The 16367-nt window shown below is 40.0% G+C and overlaps 1 long non-coding RNA gene across 2 annotated transcripts; it reads right to left on the reverse strand.

Moving 5' to 3' along the window:
* Positions 1-1571, reverse strand: LOC135654195 (uncharacterized). Of its 2 annotated transcripts, XR_010502840.1 has the most exons (3): positions 899-1518; positions 300-427; positions 1-79 (listed from the first exon to the last, which is right to left on the reverse strand). It is a non-coding gene; the product is annotated as an uncharacterized LOC135654195 (long non-coding RNA). The 2 variants fall into 2 exon arrangements; XR_010502839.1 differs by lacking the exon at positions 1-79 and having other exon boundaries at positions 199-427; positions 899-1571.
* Between the last annotated feature and the right edge of the window lie 14796 nt (positions 1572-16367).

Genomic DNA, 16367 nt, shown 5'->3' on the forward strand with positions numbered 1-16367 from the left:
GTAATGAACTTTGGATGCCTGAGTAAGTTGCTGAAGAGGTTTTGTTTAACATACTCTGCTACTTGGGCACCGCCATGACCTACATAACCACTCATCAAAGCATCAAAGTCTAACGTTAGGATATTGAATGTATAAGCAACTCTCCACGAGAGAAATTTACCCTAGAAAAGGATTGAAAGAAGCAAGTTAATGAATGGGTTTTCTATGTCAGTTTTACCAAAAATTTGCAAATACAAAAAAAAAAAAAGATAAGACATTCTAAACATAACAAAGACAACAAAATACTGCAGAAATTTTACCATCAAAGACCCCAAACAAGCCAACAATTTCTCCATCAACGCTGTCAATTCGCGTCTCATAGAAGTCTTCCATCGAAGATCTTTTCCCCGGACAGCTTGCATACCCATAACCAAACTTCCCATCTTGACTGTCTTGAAAGAAATAAGCATGAGTTTTAATGTTAGATTGACACGCAAGAGTAGGATGTTTCTTTACAGCCTACTTTAGGCAACATATTCAACTGCAGATTCAAGAACCACAATTAACAGATAGGAAGCAGTTCTATGAGTTTATTCAGCGTAAAAGAACCATGTTTCCCATGTAAGTTCACACATCCATATCTGACGAACCATCTCATAACTTGTTTGTCAATTATTAAGGATCTAACTTATATTGAATTATTAAGGAATAAACGACTGTTTATACATAAAAAATAAATAAATAAATAAATCTCTTCCAATAACTAGCTAGTTTGTCTTCGAATTAGAACTCAAAATATATGAAGCGAATGCTAGCATAAGATCAGCTCGAAAATCGCACGAGATACGAAACATAAACAAATCTAGAAAAGAATATCGTAAGCCTTAATACGACTTCACAAGGAATAAACGAACGAGACCTGAGTCCTCCCCCGCTGACCGGAGCACCGTCTGCTTGAAGCCCACTGATGGAGTTCAAATACCCCATCTTCCCTCCGAAATATTCGCCCCCCAAACAAAGATCAAAGTGAGGGAAGATCCCACCGAAACCACCGAAACAAGAAGGCCGATCCAATCAGCCTGGAAAGAAACCCATGCCCGATTTCCTCACACTCGAATCAGCCGTCGATCCCCACCGCGACCAAATTCACCCCCTGCAATCGACATCCGATACCCCCTCCCCCCCACAAACGTTTACCACGTCGATCAACGGAAGCAATCTCGAACTCCAAAAAGAAAAGAGGGCAGATGAAGAGATCCTTCACCGAGAGACAGAGAGAGAGAGAGAGAGGAGACGCCGAGCACTGGTTTCGATCGCTGGCAACGGGGAAGAAACGTCGAGGGAGGAAACAACGGATTAATGGTGGGGGGTAGGCGGTGGGTTTTGAGTAGAAGTTAAAATGTATGAATGGATATGCTTAGGTCTCCATTTGGTACCGAAAATAAATAGATAAATAAATACACATGTCTCAAGAAAAATAACTTTAATTGAGCGTTAAAGTATAATTAATTAAGTTTAATTGACTAAATCGAAGATCTAATTAGCAATATATGAGCATACATAACAATGCTATAATAACAATCAAAACTTAAAAGGACAAAAAATGGTTGTAATAAATCATACATTTGTGTGTGAGAGGTCACTTCTATCTTTCCTTTGCGTGCTTGCATTGCTTAAGTGGTTGCCATCACGTAACCGCATGCCATCGTTATACTTGTCGCTTGTTTGGGTGTTCTTTTCGATGCATGATTATTCCATTTCTTATGAGATATATATATATATATCGGGAGGAAGCATAATATAATGCAGCTTAATTCCCGATGGAATTAACGTGATGAACACCGACATTTTCTCGAGCATAGTATATTAACATGATAGAGCTTTTTTTCTGGGGGATTACCGATGAAATCCATGTGGGGAAGACGAGCACGTCGTTGACTTCGATCGGAAGCTGTGGCGAGGATCGAAATGACTCAGGCAGTTGGCAAGTCAACGCCTCAATCCACCAATTTTTAGTGAGGATGAATGCGATGCAAATTCCCTGTTGCATTAATTTGGTGGTATTATATATAAACACAACAATTTTCATATTTATTGACTCGGTCAATCTCTGTAAGTCGATTGTCATTTGCCCCTCGAACAGCAATTTAATGCATATGAATGTGAGGGAATTCTCTCTTTTTTTTTTTTCTCCATAAAAGAGTCTCACGTTTTCAGAAATTTTCCGACATCAATTTTTTTTTTAACCTAATACCGATTACAATATTTTTAATACGATGTTATAGTATTTTAGTAATACCCAAAAAATAATATAATATAATATATTTATAAATATAATTATTTTGAAAATATTATTTTTTACAGTATTTTTATTTTATGTTATAGTATTTTTCATAATATAAAATATTATAACTATATTTTTTATTGCATTGACGATTGTTTCTTAGTATTACTGAAAATACTATAATTGGATCGATTCATCCAACTAGTCCACAGAAAAAGGAAAAAAAGAAAAAAAAAAAAAGGGTAGATAATTGGATATTTCAAGGATTAAGCAAAAAATTAAGCGCTATTAAAAATCTGAAAAATGAGAAGTTTCTTTTTTTAAAATCAATATGTGTATATATTGATTTATATGCTAAGTAAGCGGTGGTGGTTCGCTCGCCCGCGGCACCTCCCTTACGGCTTTCTTATTTAAGTTTCCGCGTCCCACCACCGTGCTTGTATGTATATATATACACATGTTCTTGTCATCCTCTGCGTCTTCTATCGACACAACTTTCTTCTTTAAGGACCGATTACCATATTCATAAACTCTGACCATGAAACTATATATATTTCATATTTATTGTATTAAAATAAAGTGAAAAAAATATCATTCTTCATATATTTTTATGAAAATGATAAATAGTAATTACATTTAAAATTACCATTTGAGATATCATATGAAAACCTCAGTAAGACATTATCCATGATGATAGGGGTAATAATGGCGACATGACGTGTCACGACGACTGCCCCACCTGGGCGCCACTCTGCCCAATGAGGAAGGCAATAACGCTGACTCGACACGCGCTGACGTCATCCACTATCAGGCAACGACTTCCGACCCCGTGCACTTGACCACGACAGGAGAGGACGACGACCGACCCTCGCCCATACCCTGCGACAGTCCGGTTCTCCACGCAACGTTAGTAACAGCGTCAGACGTCGTCAGAGGTACGATCCTGCCTCCCACAGGCGGGCACATCAGGTAACGCTAAACTACCCTATAAATACCCCCGAGTTCTAAACGAAAGGGGGGACTTCTCCACGGCAGAAAACTCCCTTCCACATCATCTGACTTGATCGTCGGAGGGGTCGGGCCGAGCTTCCGACCCGACCTGTGTGCAGGAACGAAGGCAAGGTCGCATCTCCCAGTCACCACGACGAGGCTTCACCCCCCACGCTACGTCCCATTCGGACCGCCGTGACCGGCCACCCCAGTTGTCCCGAGGAGCGCCGCGTCGGATCCCCGCGCATTCGGACCCGAACCAAGCCGCGTCGGCCCCGAGGCCACGGCATACAGTTGTTCCCCGTAACATTTTGGCGCTAGAAGGAGGGCATACTGCCCGAGACCTCCTCGGCCACAGCCTACCCGAGACCTCCTCGGCCACAGCTTGCCCGAGACTTCCTCTGCGCGGCCTGCCCGCCTAAGTAGCTCCTCGGCCACTGCCTGCCCGAGAGCTCCTCGACCCCATGCTGCCCGAGACCACTCCTGCGCGGCCTGCCCGCCTGAGGGGCCTACCACCCCTACAACCAAGCCCAACTTGACCGACGAACCACTACTTGAGGTTCCTCGGCCACCCAGAGCCACCACTGCACATCCAACCCTCGTCAATTGTCAAGCTCCATGATTCCCACACCCCTGGCAATGAACCGGCCTTCGCCCGACAGAGACGGTTCCTTAGAACCGAAGCCATGCCTCGGACTCGCCTTACGGCAACCGACGCATAACTTCCATTGGGGGGGGAATATGATGAGGGTAATAATGGCGATAAGACTCGGGCTGACGTCAGCTGTCTCGGATGACGCATCGCCCCTCGGTTGACCTGACAACACCTGGTCAAACAAGACCAGAACGCCAACCGAGGCACGTCACTATCCTACAGGAGCCCAGCCCCTCACGTGACGCCAACACTAGTGTCAGACGCTACCGGGAGTTCGATCCTGCTCCCTGCTAGCAGTCCTACGCACCACCTTCACTATAAAAACCCTTGCATGCCAAGGGAGAAAAGGAGGGAGAGGACAACACAAAAACACCCTCAAAACCACTCCACTCCACATCACTAACTTGATCGTTGGAAGGGTCAGGCCGAGCTTCCGACCCGACCTGTGTGCAGGAACGAAGACGAGGCGCCTCTCACCGGACGCACAGGCGAGGAGCCCCTTCCCAGAGGAAACGGCGACCCCCCTCCACGACCGAACCGACCCGAGCCGGCGACCTCTACAGTCCCGAGGAACCCCCCTGGGAGATCCCCGCCATTCGGACCCAGAACAAACCGCGTCGGCCCCGAGGCCACGGCGTAAAGTTGTTTGCACTAACACATGACATCTAACGTATCGAGAAAAAAAGAGGGAAAAGGAAGCAGAGGTTACTTGGTGTTCGGGGTTTTAGCATCATCCCATTTGAATCAAGATTTCGGTACTTTTTTTTGCCGGACAAGACTTCCTGAGATCTGACCACTGAATTAACCGACGATGAGTGATCTAATTATGAAGTTGCATGAGTTTTTTGCCTTTCCAAATCTAACTACAGATATAATTCCATTAAAGATTCTTATCTGTTGGGCACATAGCGCATTAGTTCAGCCCATAATGCTTTAATAACTCATAGCTCATATTAGTATTTTCTTTTCTTTTAACATAAATCCTAACTTTTTTAATCTAAACGTGTGCAGGTAAGGTTGAAAAAAGAGGACAATGACGATTGTGGACGAGGTTGAGAAGAAAAAAAAAAAAAGAAAGGAGAAACTGTAATATTGGCAATTAAGGGCAAAAAAAAAAAAAAAAAAAAGAGAGATGAAGATGAGAATAATGCAGAGGTTCCTTTTATGACTTAAAGCATGCGGTAAGTATTATTTAGTATGTTATATTTCTTTTTTTTCTTAAATTTCAAAGCATATGAATTCGTTGCCGACGTTGTATAGAGTGCAGATTGGTTATAGTTGCCGAATGACAAGATGTTGTTGCTCGACAGGGAACGCATGCATGCATGCATGCATATGAATCAACTAAACAATCCTCTTCTCTTTCAGGACATGTGAACTTTTTCTTGCACAACCTGTTTACTTTGCAGAACCTGTCTATGATATGTTATACCTTCTCGTAACAATTTTAATATTGTCTCCCAAGAAATCATTTCTTGCTGTTTCATTCACAATGGCAGAAAATTCTACTAACAGAAAACCCTCTATTTCATGATATTTAATCGTAGCATTGGACACATGAAAGACAAAAATTTTCATTCAACTTCTCTTCTCTTATCTACGAACAGTTCCTCTTCTTCACCGCATGGCCGAAGCGTATTAGAGTAAGGGATCAATAGTGGGTAACTGCATCCCAGCGATCCCAGCTTCTTGAGTTCTCCATCCTTTATATCATAGCTATATGCCTCGCTATCTACGGTGAAAACAAGTGACGTGGTCATCGCCACCTCTCTCAGCACGACGCAGCTCACGTTGGGGGGTTCCCTGAACCCTATCTGGCCCAAGCTCACCTCATGCACCCTTACCCATCCTGGCGGACCGTCGTTTGTCTTCCTCAGCAGCCACAGTCCGATCACCCAAGTACACATTTCGTAATGGATTAGGCACAGCGACTTCCCCTCCCACTTGCCTATTCCGATCGTGTCCAAGTAGGCGACGGCTGCTTCTTTCGGCAGAGGGATGATCTGCGTGCGCTCCTTCCTCACATCAAAGGCGACGACATAGTGGTCGATCCTCTCGTACGATTTCGAATGTGACGATGCCCAGAATACGACGTCGTCGCAGACCACCGGGTGCTCCAAATGTAGTTCCATCCGACCGAAGTCGAGTTCCTTGTCCATCGTCCACACCCTCGCAGACGAGTCATAGACCTGACAGCGGTGCAACGAGCTCCCTTCTGGGGTCCGTGAAAGGTAGACCAACTTGTAGCTTTTCGTCACCCCATCTCCATCGTTCATGAATCTCACCGCGATGCCGATGCCGCCCCATGTCCAATACTTGCTCGGCGGGGAGGGCAGCTGGCACCGAGTCCCACGGGCCGGGTTGTAGACGCATAAGGCATCATCTTTGTTATGCAAGACAAAGACGAGGCCACCCGCTGACCCAAGGATTACGACTTTCCTGTAGGACAAGAATTCGAGGCTGCTTCTGGGCACACCGGCGTAGGGGTCAATGAGGAAGAAGGGCCCAGGAATGTTGCGGATGTGGGGAAAGAAGCCGGAGATGACATTGTTGTGGTACGTCTGTGAAAGGAGAAAATGAGAATCTGATGAGAGCTGAAAGGTCTTGCAAACAGAGAGGAGCCTAAAGAAGGTCTTTGCTGGGAGGTAGGAGAGGATCTCTGCCAGCAGGTTATCGGGAAGGGGACGACCGCTACTTCCGAGGTTGATGCTATGACTGCTATTGAGCATACCATCCATTCCAACCATCAGAGATTTGGAAAAGTACAACTGTCCATTATATAGAGAATAGAGAAGGCCGATGACTCTTAGTGTGAGAAGATATCGAACTTTCATCATCTGAAACTGAGAAATGTTTCGAGGACCGATTACCATATTCATGGACTCTTTCCATGTATATATATATATATATATATATATATATATATATATATATATATATATATATATATGTATATTATATATATATATATATTCATATTTATTGTATTACATTAAAGCTAAAAACATATCATCTTCATATATTTTTGTGAAAATGACAATAAGTAATTACATTTAATATTACCATTTCAGACATCATATGAAAATAGTAGTTAATTATTAGATTTAGTGTGATCCTTCTAAGCACTCTCCTCTGTTAGACATTATCCATGATATCTAACTTGCCAAGTAAATGATAAAATTGATTTGAATTAAGAGCCTTAGTTATCACTAAGATCAATAGATAGTGAAAAGATCATTAAATTGCTCACGTTGCCTCTGATCACTACTTTTTCATAATTCAAATAAAGAAAATAATCATCTGAAAAAAAAAGCCATTTTTAGTTTCAAAATTTTCAGATAAACATAAGGATGCTAAAGATACAATAGTTGTGTGAGGGATTATTTTACTACTGATTTTGAATGTTTAAGGGTATTTTTAATTTATAGAATTGCTAATTTTTAAGGAATCTTGAAAAAAGAACATTCGACACTCGAGTAAATTGAAGACTTCCAAGTTAAGAATGCCAATATGAGCCTTAATTAAGAGTCTTAAGAATCAATCCACTTCAAACCATTTTTAGATAAATTAATTTGAGATGGTAGATTATGATACGAACAAAATGGACAAATGAGGGGTGACCATAACACCAAATCTTATCGCAATGTGACTTACATGAGTGTAGGACAAAAGCAAAATCCAATGTATTCGGGAAGATAGTGAGATTTGTTACAAGGATGATCAAATTAGGGTCGAAGTTGTGTCTTTTACTCCAATTTTTGGAATTAATCGATTGCTCAAACTTGGCCTACTCTACATATAATTTCTAATCTTAACTTTTCATACCCTTTGAATATAAGTAAATTTAAGATTTTCTAAGATCTATGGATTTTGGTAAAAAAGACTCGATCTAGATGACTACATAATTGAATTATTTAGTGGATGTTGGAATATCATAATGGTCCAACTGATTTTAATTTCATCATTTTCATCATAGGTGTATGCTTATTGATGATTGACTAAAGTTTTTCTTTTTCTTTTACTGATGCAAGACTCATAAAGTTATAAGTGGTTTTTAATCAATGTTATTATATAATTTAAATTATAAAATTCTTCCTAAAATCTTAATTGAACTTTTATTCCCCAAATTATCTCTCATGGGCAAACAATTTTTTACAATTAGCCAACGTTTAAGAGAATATTCTATCGACATAGGAGATTGTTGTTTTGGAGGTACAAATCTAGGGTAAAAGTCCTTTAGTGATAATTAAAATAAAAATTAAAAAAAAAAAACTTATGATAAATTATTTATTATCCCTCGATATGCTTTCATTCATTCATTCTGAAAATTGACCTTAGAGCTATTAAAGTAGCGAACCTTTGTCTTTTTATATTTATGTCATTATTACCCAAGTTGTTACATAAATTCTAAACCATGATTCCTCCCCATAAAATGCTTATTTCTGATTTTGATTGTAAAATTTTACAGATTCAATGATAACTTGATGATTAGAATGTTATGTTGTCTATTCAAATGAGGTAACTAAATCAAATTATGCATGATGACCAATATACAATAATTTATCTTTGTTTCTTGGATAACGAGAAGCCGAAATGATGAATTTAGTCAGGAATATTTTATTTATATTAATTTTTTAGTTATAAATTGTTACATTATACAAGAAAGAATATTACCACATTTAGGATTTTTTTCATTGGATTATAACATCATTCCATATATCAAAAGTCAAATAAATAAATATCACATTATTAATATATATAAATAATAAATATTTATTATAATTTTTTATTTATCAAAATATAAATTAAAAGTAGTCATAGGTTTTATTTAGAAATATAGTGATACTAACTCAAAAATAACTCAAAAATAAAATTCAACTAGCCCTAGTTAAAGGAATATTTGTTCTCAATTGAAATTTGGTATAGTATTATTGGTTGGTTACTTTAAAATTTTAAAATAAAGTAAAAAAATTCCGTAATACGAGGAGGAACCTTTATAAGGCAACTATAAAATAAATATATATTCAAAAGTTAATCATCATATTGACATATATCAAATGCTCGAAGGCATACTCGGAGGAACCTTTATAAACTCACAATAGTGAATGAAAATAAATCCATATTACACTCCTAACAACATAAATAATAGTATCTCTTACTCGTCAAAGTAAGGACATGTTGTTGAATCTCGGATTTTGATGATGAAATCAATTGATGTGTTTGTGATCTAATATGCATTTAAGTAACGCAGGACTAGCTTCGATCATAAAAGGCAAATTGATTAAAGTAGGAGAAATCAAACGTTAGGCCAAAGAGAACATATTAGAAGATTGGACGTCGGCTGGAGGATCGATCGACGTGTCGGTAGAAGGCTTCGTGTCATGAATTTAGGCATCGGGTTGAAGGATCAGACTTTACGCCAAGGAGATTGGAAGTTGCAAGAATCAACATGTCGATTGGGCAATACATCGAAGGATTGGACGAAGTGTCAGATGAACCAATGACATGTCGGACAACATAGGATTCGCTTGTAATCGACTATGTCTAGATTGAGTTAGTTTAGAGTCTAATTGAGTCAATTTAGAATGTAATTAGGTCAACTCAATTAGGGGATAATTAGGCATAAGTTAGGGCTGAGTTGGGTCGAATGGAATACCCACTCAGCCACTTAGAACCATGCTAGGCAGTGGCACCACCCATGGTGGGTGATAGAACCACTTGAAGCTCAACCTCCGAGGAGGTCCAGTCGATGGTACCGCCCAAAGTTGGCAGTGGTATCATCGGCCATAAAAGCTATCAAGCGATGTTACCACTAGAGCCTAGTCTCCGAGGCTCTGTCAAGTGGTGGTACCGCCAATATCCTAAAAATTGAGAATGAGACACTTTTAGGCTTCAATTTTTAATCTGTTTGGAGCCTATAAATACCTTTATCATCCCTGTTCAGATCACACAAGAATTGAGAACAAAAACAAAGATAAATTCTGTTGTAATCTTATGAGAGTTCTCCTTCTATAGTCTAAGGTTGATTTTTATTTAAGAGAGGAGTAAGTGGGGGTGTAAAGGTTCTCTCCTCAACTTGTCAAAAAGAGAATTGAGTTGTACGGGTAGTTGATCTTCGGTAATGGAAGCCGGTGGTCTCAACGAAAGAGCAATCAGAAGTGGACGTAGATCACGATAACCGAACTACTATAAAAATCTGGTTTGAATTTACTTCTTACTATTTACCTTTATTGCAAACTAAATTCATACTTTCACTAAGCTTCCGTACGCTTTCCAAGTTAATATTTTTTCGATACGATTTTTCATCGAACAAAATTTTTAAAACCAGTGATTTTAACGAAAGCACTAATTCACCCCCCCTCTTAGTACCGACTCAATCATAACACACGTTCTATCCAATAATAGATATAATAACTATCCGATCGTCATGTCTTATAACCTGTTAATCCTCAAAGGGAATCACCCTACCTGTCCTTAGTAGGAAAATAAAATCGTCTTATAACATGTTATGTCTATATAGAAATGAAATAATACATTGAAACATTTAAAGTTATCTTTCAAATATCATTAATGTTAAATAACATCAATTAGCTATCAATCAACTTGTATTATAACTCAATGTTTCAATTGAACTCGATTTAACTAGAACCTAATTTAATCGATCTCTAATCCTCATTTAATCGATTTTGAGAAGAGGTTACTTGGTGTTCTGGGTTTTAGCATCATCCCATTTGATTCAAGATTTCGATACCTTTTCTTGCCGGACAAGACTTTCTTGACCACTGAATTGCTCAGAATTAACCGACGATGAGTGATCTAATTATGAATTTGCATGAGTTTTTTTTTTCCAAATCTAACTACAGATATAATTCCATTAGAGATTCTTATCTATTGGGCAGATAGCTCATTAGTTCAGTCCATAATGAGCTTTAATAACTCATAACTCATACTAGTATTTTTTTTTTCTTTTAACATAAATCCTAACTTTTTTTAATATAGACGTGTGGCAGGTAAGGTTGAAACAAAAGGACAATGAAGATTGTGGACGAGGTTGAGAAAGAAAAAAAAAAGAAAAAGGAGAACCTATAATATTGGCAATTAAGGGTAAAAAAAATAAGAGAAGAAAAAAAGAATGAAGATGAGAATAACTCAGAGGCTCCTTTTATGACTTAAAGGATGCAGTAAGTATTATTTAGTATGTTATATTTCTTTTTTTTCTTACATTTCAAAGCATTATTCGTTTTTGTACACTAATAGTATGTTATTCGTTGTCTCCTCTCTTGAAATCGAACAAATCCCAAAAAGTTATATAGACAAGATGTTGTCTATCTAAGATTGTATAGTGCAGATTGGTTATAGTTGCAGAATGACAAGATGTTGTTGCTCGACAGGGAACGCATGCATGCATGCATATGAATCAACTAAACAATCCTCTTCTCTTTCATGAACTTTTTCTTGCACAACCTGTTTACTTTGCATTATTAAGTCAAAGTGAATTTGTCTATGATATGTTATACCTTCGCATAACAATTTTAATATTGTCTCCCAAGAAATCATTTCTTGCTGTTTCATTCACAATAGCAGAAAATTCTACTAACAAAAAACCCTTTATTTCATGATGATAAGGCATATTTTGTATTCCCGTCACGTCACAACCTCTGTCGCATCACGCCCCCACCAAGTCGGCACGAGAGTACCTCCCTGCACCGGGTTGGGACCTATACCGAGATGCACTCCCTCGTCAAGTATCGTCCCGAAAAACTCGGGGCATTCCAGGCACGTTCCGTGCATTCCGGACGTGCGACCACACAAAGGTACCATCTCGCAACTTGAGGATCGTTCACCGTATCAAATCCACGTACGACCGATCCTCGCATAATAGTATAAAAGCCCTTGACCGACATCTGGCCATGGGATGACAAAAAAAGGGGAAAAGGTAACCACCAACTTATTCTACGAGGGGCCAAAGTTGGAAACCCGCCGACGAGGGCCTTATGTGCTGGAGCTCGATCGCCTCCAGAAGCGCGACCGCCCCGATCGAAGTGGCACCTTCCCGGAAGACGATGGTAGCGTCCCAACTTCCTGACGTAATCGACCTCAACACCTCGTCCCATCGATCGTGAACTCCCGACATTAACCTGTGGATCAAGACCCCATCGGCGACGACGCATCAGGTCACATTTAATCGCAGCATTGACACAAGAAAGATAATTTTTCATTCAACTTCTTTCTCTTATCTACGAGAATGTATACATAATAGGAAATACAAACAAAAAGAAGGTCTCTTCACGTTGTTTCGAACAGTTCCTCTTCTTCACCGCATGGCCGAAGCGTATTAGAGTAAGGGGTCAACGGTGGGTAAGGGCATTCCAGCGATGCCAGCTTCTTGAGTTCTCCATCCTTTATATCATAGATATATGCATCGCTTTCTACGGTGAAAACAAGTGACGTGGTCATCGCCACCTCACTCAGCACGATGCAGCTCACCTTTGGGGTTTCCCTGAAACCTAACTGGCCCAAGCTCACCTCATGCGCCCTCACCCATCCTGGCGGACCGTCGTTTGTCTTCCTCAGCAGCCACAGTCCGATCACCCAAGTACACGTTTCGTAATGCATTAGGCACAGCGACTTCCCCTCCCGCATGCCTATTCCGATCGTGTCCGAGTAGGCGACGGCTGCTTCTTTCGGCAGAGGGATGATCTGCGTACGCTCCTTCCTCACATCAAAGGCGACGACATACTGGTCGATCCTCTCGTTCGAGAACGAATGTGACGATGCCCAGAACACGACGTCGTCGCAGATCACCGGGTGCTCCAAATGTAGTTCCAACCGACCGAAGTCGAGTTCCTTGTCCATCGTCCACACCCTCGCAGACGAGTCATAGACCTGACAGCGGTGCAACTTACTCCTTACTGGGTGCCGTGAAAGGTAGACCAACCTGTAGCTTTTCGTCACCCCATCTCCATCGTTCATGAATCTCACCGCGATGCCACCCCATGTACAATACTTGCTCGGCGGGGAGGGTAGCTGGCACCGAGTACCACGGGCCGGGTTGTAGACGCATAACGCACCATCTTTCCTATGCAACACAAAGACGAGGCCACCAGCTGACCCAACGATTTTGCCTTTGCGGAACAAGAATTCGAGGCGGCTTCTGGGCACACCGGCGTAGGGGTCAACGAGGAAGAAGGGTCCAGAAAAGTCGCGGTCGTGAGGAAAGAAGCCGGAGATGACATTGTTGTGGTACGACTGTGAAAGGAGAAAATGAGAATCTGATAAGAGCTGGCGAAAGGTCTTGCAAATAGAGAGGAGCCTAAAGAAGGTCTTTGCTGGGAGTTAGGAGAGGATCTCTGCCAGCAAGTTATCGGGAAGGGGACGACCGCTACTTCCGAGGTTGATGCTATGGGTGCTATTGAGCGTACCATCCATTCCAACGATCAGAGATTTGAAAGAGTCCAACTTATTGTCCATTATATAGAGACAATAAGTAATATATATATATATATATATATATATATATATATATATATATATATATATATCATATTTATTGAATTATAATAAAGGGAAAAACATATCATTTTCATATATATTTTTATGAAAATGGCAATAAGTAATTACATTTAATATTATCATTTCAGACATCATATGAAAATGGAAGTTAATTATTAGATTTAGTGTGATCCTTCTAAGCACTCCCCTCTGTTAGACATTATCCATGATATCTAACTTGTCAAGTAAATGATAAAATTGATTTGAATTAAGAGTCTTAGTTATCACTAAGATCAATAGATAGTGAAAATATCATTAAATTGCTCACGTTGCCTCGGATCATTACTTTTTCCTAATTCAAATAAAGAAAATAATCATCTGAAAAAAGAAGAAGCCATTTTTAGTTTCAAAATTTTCAGATAAACATAAGGATGCTAAAGATAGAATAGTTGTGCGAGGGATTATTTGACTACTCATTTTGATTGTTTTAGGGTATTTTTAATTTATGGAATTGCTAATTTTTAAGGAATCTTGAAAAAAAGAACCTTTGACACTCGAGCAAATTAAAGACTTCCAAGTTAAGAATGCTAATATGAGCCTTAGTTAAGAGTCTTAACGATCAATCCACTTCAAACCATTTTTAGATAAATTAATTTGAGATGGTAGATTATGATTAGGATAAAATGGACAAATGCAGGGTGATCATAACACCAAATCTTATCCTACTGTGAATTACATGAGTGTAGGACGAAAGCAAAATCCAACGTATTTGGGAAGATAGTGAGATTTGTCACAAAGATGTTCAAATTAGGGTAGAAGTGGTGTCTTTTACTCCAATTTTTGGAATGAATCGATTGCTCAAACTTGGCCTACTCTACATATAATTTCTAATCTTAACTTTTCATACCTTTTGAATATAAGTAAATTTAAGATTTTCTAAGATCTATAAATTTTGGTAAAAAGACTCAATCTAGATGACTATACAATTGAATTATTTAGTGGATATTGGAATATCATAATGGTCCAACTGATTTTAATTTCATCATTTTCATCATAGGTGTATGTTTATTGATGATCGACTAAAGTTTTTTTTTAACCAATATTATTATATAATTTAAATTATAAAATTCTTCTTAAAATCTTAATTGAACTTTTATTCCCCAAATTATCTCTCATGGGCAAAATTTTTTTACAATTAGCCAATATTTAAGATAATATTCTATCGACATAGGAGATTATTGTTTCGAGGTGGTAAAGGTTCTTTAGTGATAATTAAAAAAACATATTAATTATCCCTCAATGTCCCAAACTTATTTATTATCCCTCCATATGCTTGCATCATTCATTCTAATTTAGTCGGGGCATATGAACTTTTTCTTGCACAACCTGTTTACTATGCGTTATTAAGTGAATTTGCCTATGATATGTTATACCTTCTCATAACAATTTTAATATTGTCTCCCAAGAAATCATTTCTTGCTGTTTCATTCACAATGGCACAAAATTCTACTAACAAAAAACCCTCTATTTCATGATATTTAATCGCAGCATTGGACACAAGGAAGACAACATTTTTCATTCAACTTCTCTTATCTTATCTACGAGAATGTATACATAATAGGAAATACAAACAAACAAAAAAAGTCTCTTCAGGTTGTTTCGAACAGTTCCTCTTCTTCACCGCATGGCCGAAGCGTATTAGAGTAAGGGATCAACGATGGTAAATGGCATTCCTGCAATGCCAGCTTCTTGAGTTCTCCATCCCTTATACTGTAGGTGTATGCATCTTCATGTGTGGCGAAAACAAGTAGCGTAGTCGTCGCCACCTCACACAGCATGGTGGACAGCACGTTGAGTGGTTTCTTGAACCCCATCCGGTCCGAGCTTATCTCATGCGCCGTCACCCAGCGTATCCCACCGTTGTTACTCTTCTCCAGCAGCTCTAGAGCGAACACCCGAGAAGACAGACGGTAATGAATCAGGCAAACCGACTTTCCCTCCCACTTGCCGATCCCAATGGTGTCGGAGGGATCGATGTTCATTCTTTCCGGCGGTCGGATGATCTGCGTGCACTCAGTCCTCAGGTCGAAGGCGACGACGTACGCATTAATCATCCTGCACGTTTCCCGCGCCGACACCCAGAATATGGTCTCGTCGTGGACCACCGGGTGATCCAAATCTATTGCGCCCCCTCCAAAAAGTCGAGACGCTTGTCCATCGTCCACTTCTTGGCCACCGAGTCGTAGACCTGGCAGCGGCGCAACGAGTACCACACCCAGGTTGATGAGAGGTACACCAGCTTGTAGTCTTTCGTCATGTCCCCATCGTTCATGAAGTTCACCGCGATGCCACCCCCCGGACACAAGTCCGAAGGTGCGCGTAGATGACACCGAGTCCTACGAGCCGGGTTGTAGACATATAAGCTACGGGTGGCCGCCCGGCGGTTGTCGTGCATGACGAAGACAAGGCCGTCAGCTGACCCAAGGATGAAGCCGTTGTTCTTGCTCAAGAATTTGCCAAAGGTTCTTGGCACGCCGGCGTAGGGGTCAACGAGGAGAAAGGAATTGAAGGCATTGCGGATCTTGACGAAGAATCCGGAGACGGCTTTGCAGAGATCTGATTGTGAATGGAGGAAATCAGACTTTTCCGAGAGCTCGTGGAAGGACTTACAGACAGGTTGGAGTCTGAAGAATGTCTTCGCGGGGAGGTAGGACAGGATCTCTTCGTGCAAGTCGTCGGGAAGCCGACAGCTTCCGGTTACGGGCTTCTCCTCACCCACGATGCCGATCTCGAGCGGAGGGTTCATCGCTGCAGCAAGAAATCTAGATTCGAAAACTGTATAAGAAATCTCACTGTGTATATATATACACACTTTAAACGTAGATATATATATATGTATCAAGATATACACATATCAATATATATATATATATATATATTTATATTTATATGTATATATCTATCTAT

This window comes from Musa acuminata, unplaced genomic scaffold, assembly GCF_036884655.1.
Source record: "Musa acuminata AAA Group cultivar baxijiao unplaced genomic scaffold, Cavendish_Baxijiao_AAA HiC_scaffold_52, whole genome shotgun sequence".
Lineage (NCBI taxonomy): Eukaryota > Viridiplantae > Streptophyta > Magnoliopsida > Zingiberales > Musaceae > Musa > Musa acuminata.